This window comes from Aptenodytes patagonicus, unplaced genomic scaffold (assembly GCF_965638725.1).
Source record: "Aptenodytes patagonicus unplaced genomic scaffold, bAptPat1.pri.cur scaffold_61, whole genome shotgun sequence".
Lineage (NCBI taxonomy): Eukaryota > Metazoa > Chordata > Aves > Sphenisciformes > Spheniscidae > Aptenodytes > Aptenodytes patagonicus.
Window position 1 is genome coordinate 458,263 of NW_027472012.1, and position 10,595 is coordinate 468,857.

Sequence of the window (10,595 nt, forward strand, 5' to 3'; positions counted from 1 at the left end):
ACACCCCGTCCCAGCGGGTGCAGTTCATCCTCGGGACCGAGGAGGACGAGCAGCACGTCCCTCGTGACTTGTTCACCGAGCTGGATGAGATCTGCGTGAAAGAGGGCGAAGATGCCGGGTGGAAGGAAACGGCGAGGTAAATCCCTGCTGCCGGCTGCGGTGGGAGAGGAGTCCCCGCGCCGGCAGCACCCGCGGGCACTGCTTTCCGCTCTCCGGGACGCAAAGCTTTTGCAGCTGCAGGTGGCGATGTGAGGAGCCTGCTCCTCTTGCTACCCTGTAGCTCTATGAAAGGGCTTGCAGAGCTGAGGCTGTTTTCTTGCCGTGGGGCTGATCGCACCCGATGTCCGCAGGTGGCTGAAGTTTGAGGAGGATGTGGAAGATGGCGGCGAGCGCTGGAGCAAGCCCTACGTGGCCACGCTGTCCTTGCACAGCCTCTCTGAGCTGAGGAGCTGCATCATCAACGGCACGGTGCTGCTGGACATTTGCGCCAACAGCATGGAAGAGATTGCAGGTACCGTGGGCGCCACATGCCTCCGGGAACAGCCGAGCTCGGTTTGCCGCGGTGCCCTTCACTCCCGAATCCAACCCTGCCCCAACGGCACGTCCTTTTCCAGAAGCGCCACTGTGTTTTTCAGTCGTGAGTTGTCTTTGGATGCAGACTGGGCGTGCAACAGTCACGCCAGCTTTTTCTTCCACGATGGGATCCTTTTGAAAGCAATTTGTGGGGTTAGAGAAGCGATTAGAGAATATCCTCCAGCCAAAAAGGAGTGTGTGTCAGGGCGTAGCTCTCCGAAAGACGGAGCCCGCGTAAGAGCTGAACCTCCTCAAATCAAGTATTTATCACAAGCCGTTTCCTCACGTTCTTTTTAATCTTTTGCCTTCACATCCAGGATTTCAGAGTTGTAAAGGCCGAGTTTGTCTGGCAGATGACCAAGCAGTGTATTTCTGTGGGGAAGAGAATTGAAGTTCCTTGAAAAAGCAGCTTTGGAGAAATGATCTTTGGCTGGCAGGTCTCCATGCAGCCCTTTCAAGAGCTGGAGAAGTCGCAGCTCTTCTTAGCCCATTTCTCCCTGGGCTCGGCAAATTGCAGTCGATCGGCCAAGGGAACTCTGGGAAAGTCTGAGCTATGGATTGCTTATAATTTGGTTAAATGTGTAGAGTCAGGCAGAAAGGCCAGATGGGGCAAGAAAATTGCCTTATTTAGACTGGGAAAGAACTCTCTTAGCGGCGTGGTGAATACGCACTTTGATGATGTTTCTTAGCAAAGGACAATTCTTGCTTTTGCTGCAACCGCTGAACTGTATGAAAATGTCTTGCGAAGCAAGGCGGAGCCCGCGTTAGGCTGTCCCGCGTGGCACAGCCTTCCCCGGGGGCTTCGAGGGCCAGGACTTGGGGGCGTTTCTGCTCTGACGGCTTCATTTCCCTTTGCCATCCCCAGATATGATCCTGGGCCAGCAAGAACAGTCCGCGGAGTTTGACGAGCGCGTGCGGGCCAAAGTTCGACAAGTCCTTTTGAAGCAGCACCACCATCAGAACGAGAAGAAAAGAAACAACCTTCTCCCCATCGCCTGCTCGTTTGCAGATGTGAGGGAGAAGCAGTCAGACCCGCACGTCCTCGACAAGCCAGGTGAGGGTTCCTGCAGGGCTTTGGCAGCAGGTGAGGGTTTCTGCCAGGCTATGGCAGCAGGTGAGGGTTTCTGCCAGGCTTTGGCAGCAGGTGAGGGTTTCTGCAGGGCTTTTGGCAGCAGGTGAAGGTTTCTGCAGGGCTTTGGCCCCTTTAGACTTGCCCTGGCATAGGAGAAGCGTCCCAATTGCTCTTTGTCCCTCCTCCTGAGTGTCTTTCTTTGTCCCACCAGCCCAAACACTCACCCCTCATCCTTCTCCCACCACTGCAGAAGCTAAAAATGGGGTGAGCCATGAGGCCAGCGCAATGGATTTCAGCAAGGTGAGACACTCGTGGCTTTCTTACGCCTTTAGGGCCAGATTTGCTCTTGCAACCTTGGCTGCAGAGTGTGCTGCAGAGTGCTGTGGGCTTTGCTTTTGGGGTAACTGCCTGAAAATCGCTTGTCGTGCCCAGGCGGAGCTGCACTTCATGAAGAAAATTCCCAGAGGGGCTGAAGCGTCCAACGTGCTCGTAGGAGAGCTGGATTTCCTTCGCCAGCCCATCGTGGCATTTGTCCGCCTGACCCCGGCTGTCCTCCTCTCGGGCATGACGGAAGTTCCCATCCCAACCAGGTCCGAATGAGGAGCACAAAGTTTTGACTGGAAAAAAACCCAAAAACCCCAAGAAAACATCGAATTGCATGCATCGGTTTGGCGTCCCAAGGGAACAAGGCCAGTGGGAGCAAGCACGTTTCTCGCACCCACATCTCCTTGCCTTCGTTTCTCCCTTCCCTGCTGTAGCTTTTAAACCCACTGGCCAACTGTACTGAAAGTTGGCCCAAAAACTAGATTTGCGATCGGTTCTGATGAATGTCAAATTCATCACCGGAGTCGGTGAGCCTACGTGTCCCCTCTCGAGCCGCGCTCTGGGCTGGGAGCTCCCAGGGATTTCCTTGGGTGCTCTTTGAGCAAGGGCACGTTCTTCTCTCTCACTGTGTTTTCCTTGCCCAGGTTCCTGTTTGTTTTGCTTGGACCGGAAGGAAAAGCCCACCAGTACCATGAGATCGGCAGGTCCATGGCTACTCTCATGACGGATGAGGTGCGACGAGCTAAGCGAGATCTCCGGGTCCTTTTTGGCTTTCTTCACCTCTCCCTGTCTCTGTAGTAGTGAGGAAGAGGCTTTGCTGTGCCAGCTGCCCGCAGCTCTCCAAATAGCCCACCCTTGGTTTGCACCCCAAAGCAAACCTGCGGAGTTGCATCACCCCCCATCCCGGAGGCTGAAATCCCACCCGGGGTGCATCCTGCACCTCATCCTTCTCCCCGGGTGCCCAGCACGCTGTCCCCAGTGGTGGCATTGCCAGGGCCGGTCCAACTTCTCCTCTTTCAGCAAAAGGCTGTGGTGTGCCGTGGGGGACGGGAGCCTCCTGGAGATGATTACAAATACCACCATGCGCAGATGTTCCTTTTGGGGGAACATTCCCTGCCCTTTCCAACAGGACCTGTGGGGAAAACTATCTTGCCCCCTTTAGCCAAGGGCTTATTGCCCTGCTGAGGACATCCGCGATGGGTTGTCCTCTCACCGGGTTGTCTCCTATCGGCAGGTTTTCCGTGACGTTGCCTATAAAGCCAAGAACCGGGCTGACCTCGTGGCCGGCATCGAGGAGTTCCTGGATGAGGTCACGGTCTTGCCGCCAGGAGAGTGGGATCCCTCGATCCGAATCGAGCCCCCGAAAAACGTCCCTTCGCAGGTGGGTGCTGCGGAGGAGGAGGGAGGCGCGAGGGGGACGGGCAGGATGGCAGCACGGCTGGGGATGCTGTTCAGGGGCCCAGGTTCACAAGGTCCCAGTTTGACACAGTCACCTACCCAGACCGGCAGCAAAACAAGCCAGTGGTTCAAATACGTATCTTGCTCTTATTTCCATTGTAACAGGAAAAAAGGAAGGTGCCAGGAGCTCTCGATGACAGTGCTTCTCAGAGCAAGGCGGAGAAACACAGTGGTCCTGAACTGGAGCGGACAGGAAGGTGTGAGCTTGAATAGTTTGGTGTTTTTTTTTCTGTTTGCCTCTAAAACCTGAGCACGCCCCTCCCTTCTAGCAGGTTTTGGGGGTTAGTTGGTTCAGTGAAGGGGCTCCACGTTACCAGCTTGGTCCCCTGGGCTGGGCAGGTGGGAGATCTGGGCAGCTGGGCTCAGCCACAGCATCACTGCACACAGGTTTTCTTGATTTGGGGTGGAAGCAGATGTGTCAATACCTCCAGGTAGAGCTCTGCTGCTTCTCAAAGCCAGGGACTGTTGCAAGAAGAGGGGATGGGCTCTCAGGTTAGGTCTGTTGTGGTTGTGGTTGTTGGCGGGTTCTTTTGTGTGCCTCTGCTTCTACTGGGTATAAAATGGGAGAAGGAGACTGCTTCTGTTTAGCAATGCAAGTTACTCTGTGCTGGTGATGGCCCTTCTTCCAGGAGAACAGTGTCTATTTTTTCCTTCCTCCAGGCTCTTTGGAGGTTTGGTCCTGGATGTGAAGCGAAAAGCCCCGTGGTTCTGGAGCGACTTTCGGGATGGTCTGAGCCTGCAGTGTCTGGCGTCCTTCCTCTTCCTCTACTGTGCCTGCATGTCCCCTGTCATCACCTTTGGGGGCCTGCTGGGGGAGGCGACCAATGGCCACATAGTGAGCAGCTCTCTCTGTTGGGTGGCATGGGGGAGGATAACACTCATGCAAAAGTCCTTGCTGCAGTGAATTTGCTTTGTTGGTGTCCCCCCCCCCCCCGCCCCTAACGATTTATTTACTCACTGCTGCCTCTCTTGCCTGGACAGAGTGCCATGGAGTCGCTGCTGGGCGCGTCCATGACCGGCGTGGTGTATTCCCTCTTTGCTGGCCAGCCTCTCACCATCCTCGGCAGCACGGGACCCGTCCTCGTGTTTGAGAAGATCCTCTACAAATTCTGCAAGTAAGGCTGGCTGCTTTGGCCGAGTGCTGCGAGGCTTCAGCAGGCAGCAGTCATGGAGAAAAGATGTTTTTCTTTTCTTTTTCTCAGTGTTAGTTGTTAGATTTAGTTTGTCTTCTGTGTCACAGACATGGCACACTGCTGCTTTAGTCCGTGGTGGTGCAAGAGCCCTCGGTCTCTGAAGGCTGGATGGGGTGGTCTGGGGTTTTTCGGGTGAAAGTGAAGCAGCGGGAGGAGGAGAGCCCACAAGGATGTGGATGCCCAAGATGGGTTGCAGAAGGAAGATGAGACAAATCACTCTGGTTTAGGAATGAGGGAAGATTTGCTTCCCTCTGGGTACAAACCCAGGCACTTTTCAGCCTGATTTTTTGCTGGAAGTGGAAATATATTTTGCCCAAATATCCAGGTAGTTTTCTGCTGGAATATTTTGAGTTGTGATGACTCGATTGAAAACGTAGGAGCTTTCCATGTGAAATGGGTGTTTTCCGTGACAGTCCTTCTGTTGTGATGACTTTGATCCTTCCTGCAATGAAATTTCTTATTAAGCCCCAACTGGCTGGCAGCAGGTGACTGGGTGCAAAACCAGCTGGTTTTGGTGTTGAAAGGGCCTCAGGGTGATGTGGGAGAGCACCAGCTTCCACAACAGGGACCTGACCTCAATTAGCCTCCAAGGTGTTAACACCAGACAATTGCCAACTAGTGACAATTAGATAATTGGCCTCTCCTCCTGTGGGTCCACACCCTGCACCACAGCCCCAAGGCTGTCTGGAGTAGTCTGTGGAAACTGCATTTATCATCCGCAGCCTTGACAGGCTCCTACATTGCTCCCGATTTTCCCCGAAGGCAGGCATGGCTTGGAGCCTCTTGCTGGCCTTGCGTTTTGTTTTGGTTTTGCAGGGAGTACACGCTCTCCTACCTCTCTCTGCGGGCGTGCATCGGGCTGTGGACCGCCTTCTTCTGCATCGTGCTGGTGGCCACCGACGCCAGCTCTTTGGTGTGCTACATCACCCGCTTCACAGAAGAAGCCTTTGCCTCCCTCATCTGCCTCATCTTCATCTACGAGGCTCTAGAGAAGCTGAGTCACCTGCGAGAGACCTACCCTGTGCACATGCACAGCAAGCTCGACTTCCTCACCATCTACTCGTGGGTTTTTTCCCTCCTAAAACGCCGCTGCCCCTTGGCAGGAGCTCAGGGCTGCGCCTCCATCGCCTTTCCCTTACGCCTGTCTCGGCTTCTCTCCTCCCAGCTGTAAGTGTGAGGCACCGACCCATCCCAGCAACGAAACCCTGCGTTTCTGGGAGAGCAACAAGATCAACGTGTCTGGCATCGCCTGGGAAAACCTCACGGTGACTGTAAGTGCCCCGAGCCACTGCTTCCTCGCGCTGTGGCCACGGGGTCCAGGGGCATTTGCGTGGTGCAAAACTCGGAGCCCTTCAGGTGGTGATGGGCTTGAAACTGTGCTAGTGCTGCTCTGAAAAGGCATTGCTGAAATCCAATGTCTGTGGCTACGTGCATAAATTTGCCTGTCTGAGCAGCCTCTCGGGCTGTTGTTGCTGGGAGCAGAGCCCCAGGCATAGCATGGGAGGCTCTTCTGGACATCGTCATCCCCTCTTGGCCACGTCCCCTCTGTGAGGCCTCCCCTGGGAAGGGACGGTTTGTCTCTTCTCCTTTCCTGCCACGGTTGCCTTAGCCCTCCGTCCCCGTTCCCTCTGTCTCTATCCCCAAGAATTTCCAGCCTTTCCTTCCCCTCTGGCGTCTTCTTCAGCCATGGTTACCTGCCATTCAAGCGGAGGATGTGCCGGGGGTCTGTGGTATGGTGTCCCGTCACATCTCCTCTCCGCTCTCCTCTGTGTAGTTCGATGTGTCCCTTGTTCAGCTGCTGCTGCTGCTGCTGCTCCTTACATAGAAATCTCCATCGGCAGCAGCAGTTACAAGGTCACGGATCTTGGACCAAGGTCCTCAAAACCCCCTGAGTTATCTGAGGTTTCCTTGCCACACGTGCCCTGCCTCTGTGTCCTGATGCTCTGTTTCTCCAGGAATGTCGGGACTTGCATGGAGAGTTTCAAGGACCTGCCTGTGGACGCAATGGCCCCTACACGCCTAATGTCCTCTTCTGGTGCTGCATCCTCTTCTTCTCCACCTTTGTCCTGTCGAGCTTACTGAAGAAGTTTAAAACCAGCCGTTACTTCCCAACCAGAGTAGGTAGAAGATGGTGGCCAGCAGCAGTCTCCCCACTCATTTCCCACAATGGCTTTCCTGGAGCACTAAGCAGTATTTGCCACCCCTTGGTCAAGCTGGGAAACGCTGACCTTGAAGGCCAAGCTCTCCACCAGCTTGGATGTCCCTCGCTCATTTGCAGGAGTGCAAAACGATGGTAGCATTTCCCACCTGCCTCGCGACCTGCCCCAGGGCGATTTTGTGCTCAGGCGGTGGGAGATGGGGTCTTCCAAAGCTGCTTTTTTTTCTTCACCTTCTGTGCGTTGTGTGCTCAAGGGGAAAGTTGCTTGAAATGAGGAGCTGCCACGGAAAAAGACACTGTTTCTTCCTTTTGAGGAGCAAATGATGCCTCAGTGCCTTCTTCCCATTGTAGCTGTGAGCGTGGCTGTAGTGGCAGACATCTGCTTCCTTATTTTTCCAAGATGTTTTTAAGGTTTGAGTTAAAACAACCCTTTTCCACCTAATTAACCTCTTTTCATTGTCTGACACCCGATCTCACGGGGACAAACACAGCAAGAGTATCTAACCAAGGGGTTTGGCTGCACGTCCTCAGAGCGGTGGGATGTTGTTAACCAGCCTTAATGTTGTTGGTGTCCCTAACTTTCCCATGCCACGTTATGGCGCCGTCTGCGATGCCCCTTTCAGCTCTGGTTTCTCGCCCCAGGTACGGTCCACAGTAAGCGACTTTGCCGTTTTCCTCAGCATCGTCGTCATGGTGCTCATCGACTTCATGGTTGGGATCCCCTCACCGAAGCTCCACGTCCCCGATAAGTTCAAGGTAATGGGGTGTTTTGGCATGGAGCTGGTTTCAGCCCTTGGGGATGCCACAAGGCGAGGCCGGGGCAGGACAGGGCCGAGTCTGGGGGAGATGCTGGTGGTGTGACCATCTCCTCTTGCGCCTCCAAGTGCATTGTTTCCTTCTGGAAACAGGGCGACAGCCCCAAAACTAGGCAGCTACAGGAGAAGTGTCTGTAGGTGCTTGCGAAGAGGCCGCTGGCAGTGCTGACCCCCATGGGAGAGGGTGACATGAAGCCAGGGCTGGGAGATGCTCTGAGCCAGGGGTGGAGGGGAAAACCAAAGCCAGTGGGGTGGCTGGTCTGGGAGATGATGCTGGTGTGTGTGCTTTGTTGCAGCCTACCAGAGACGACCGCGGGTGGTTCATCAACCCCCTAGGAGCCAACCCTTGGTGGACGGTGTTGGCTGCGCTCATCCCAGCTCTGCTCTGCACCATCTTGGTATTCATGGACCAGCAGATCTCTGCCGTTATTGTGAACAGGAAGGAGCACAGGCTGAAGGTAAGGGGCTGCAAGAGACGACCCCGTCCCCAACCCGCTCGGGGCTGCAGGTCTGGGGAGAAGCTCCTATTCCAAAAGCTTTGTGAAGGCAGTGGTTTGGGACAACGTCAGGCTGCGTGGCAGGATGCTCTCCTGGGCTGATGATGCCACAGGGAGCAAACGACAGGGGAGTTCAGATGAGCAATCTTCCCGAGCAGCAAATTCATCTTGGAGCAATAGAGAAGAGCGTTTTTGTTTTAAAATGTCAGCAGCAGCTGGGGGAACGACTCAGTTTGATGAGCTGCCAGGGATAACTCTTACTTGCACAGAACACAGCTTGCTTGCCAGTGGTGGAAATTTCTTTCTGAATGAATGAAAAAAATGTGAACTTGGTTGGGGTCTTTTTTGGGGGGGAAGTAGATACCACACAAACGCTCCAAATCCACTTTGTCTGAACTCCGGCCAGATTTTCACGCAAGGTGCTTGCGCAAAGCCTGGATACCTCCTTATTTGTCTCCAAGTCTTGTTTTGAATTTTCAAGAAGTTGACTCGAGCTCGAGTAGGGTTTGAGTCTGGCTTGCGACGTGGTCCTGGCTCTTGTGCTGTGGGATGCTCTGTTTCTTGTTTTGCTGCCTGCAGAAAGGATGCGGGTACCACCTGGACCTCTTTGTGGTGGCTGTGATGCTCGGGGTGTGCTCTGTGATGGGGCTGCCCTGGTTTGTGGCTGCGACCGTCCTGTCCATCAGCCACGTGAATAGCCTCAAAGTGGAGTCTGAGTGCTCGGCTCCAGGAGAACAACCCAAGTTTTTGGGGATACGAGAGCAGAGAGTCACTGGCTTGATGATCTTTGTGCTCATGGGCTGCTCTGTCTTCTTCACTTCTGTGTTAAAGGTAAGAGGAAAATGCGGAACGCCCAACAGCCACAAGCTTCTTTGGAGGTTATACAAAAATAGTCCCCTCTCTCCAGGCCTGAGTAGTTGTGGAGCGGAGGAGGAGGTGATCCCAAACCTTGGGGCTTGACCCACGGTGGGAAGCAGCCTCGGTGATGCTTTCCAGCCCTTCAGACCCCAGTTTGGTGCGCTCGAGGCAAGCGAGCAAGACAACTGCTTTAGTTTTCAGGTGTCTTTCAGGCCCACCCGTGTGTACGGGTTACAATGCAGCCTCTTCAGACCAGTACGTCTGCTCTCTTTCAAACAGGCAGCACTTTATTGGTTGCCGTTTGCCCCCGCAAATGCCTCCGAACAGCCCTTCCCAGTAGCTAAACACACTGACATCATCCCCACGGGCTTCCTTGCCTGTTCCTCCCACAAGGTAATCTCCTCTCTAGGCTAAAAGGAGGCACGTCGCTTTGGCGTGTTGCCGCCGGAAGATGTAGAAATGTTTTTCTACCGTCACGGAACGCGGCATATGGTAGCATGGGTGAAATCACCTGTTTTCCCCCAGCCTTTCTGGAAAATGGCATTCTTCTGACAAAACGTATCTCAAAAGTTCAGCCGAAAGCAGAGCATTAGCTCGCTGGCACGCACAAAATCTCTGCCGGTTAAAATCCGGCACATCTCTAACCCTGTGGAAACTGTGGAAGGCTTTAGGCAAGTTTAGGCAGTGCCTGTAGAGGAGAGTGGTAATACTGAAAATGCAATTTAAAAAAAAGAAATTGTGGCCTTCTTTTTTTTTTTTTCTTTTCTTCCAGTTTATACCCATGCCTGTGCTTTACGGTGTCTTTCTCTACATGGGTGTGTCGTCGCTCCGAGGAATTCAGGTAGGGACTTTTTCACAGCGTGCAGCATGTCTGCTCCCTGGTATTTCATCTGCGTAGGAGCAGGGAAACAGCAGTGGGAGCGGGGACAAACCTCTCCGAAAGCAAGCAATGAACATATTTAGCGTAAGAAAAAGCTTGGTGGAGGCACAGGAGGTGTGTAGGGCTGGGAGGACCAGGCAAGTTCAGCGCGCTCTGTTTCACGGCTTAGGGCAGGTCAGTGTTTGGTTACGTGCAAGTGGGGGAATTCCGTGCAAAGGGAAGGCAGTTTCTGCCACTGGTGGAAATCCTTGCTGGGGGATTCAGAGGGCCGAGAAATGCCAATAATAGAATCATGTGGAATAACTGGAGTTTGGTGGGCAGCTCTCATGGGCTAGCTGGCTGATAGGTGGAGCGGAGGGAAGACGGGTGCTGCTCCCAGGAGGAAGATAGTGGGAGCCACGATTTCTCATTGCAGGCGAGATCCTGAAAACTCCCTCCACGCCTCAAGAGGGCCAGAAACTTTCCGCAGTGCCAAGGTGGCAACTTTTCCACTTTTTTGTTTTGCAGTTCTTCGATCGCTTGAAGCTGTTTTGGATGCCGGCGAAACACCAGCCGGATTTCATCTACCTGCGGCACGTCCCCTTGCGAAAGGTGCATTTCTTCACCATGATCCAGCTGATCTGCCTCGTCCTGCTCTGGGCCATCAAGGTGTCCCGTGCTGCCATCATCTTTCCCCTGATGGTAAGAGCCGGTGCTGCTTGGCAGCGGGATGTTTGCAGCGCTGGAGGGAGATGGAGCATCATCTCTGGCCTCACCGCATCTTCCCT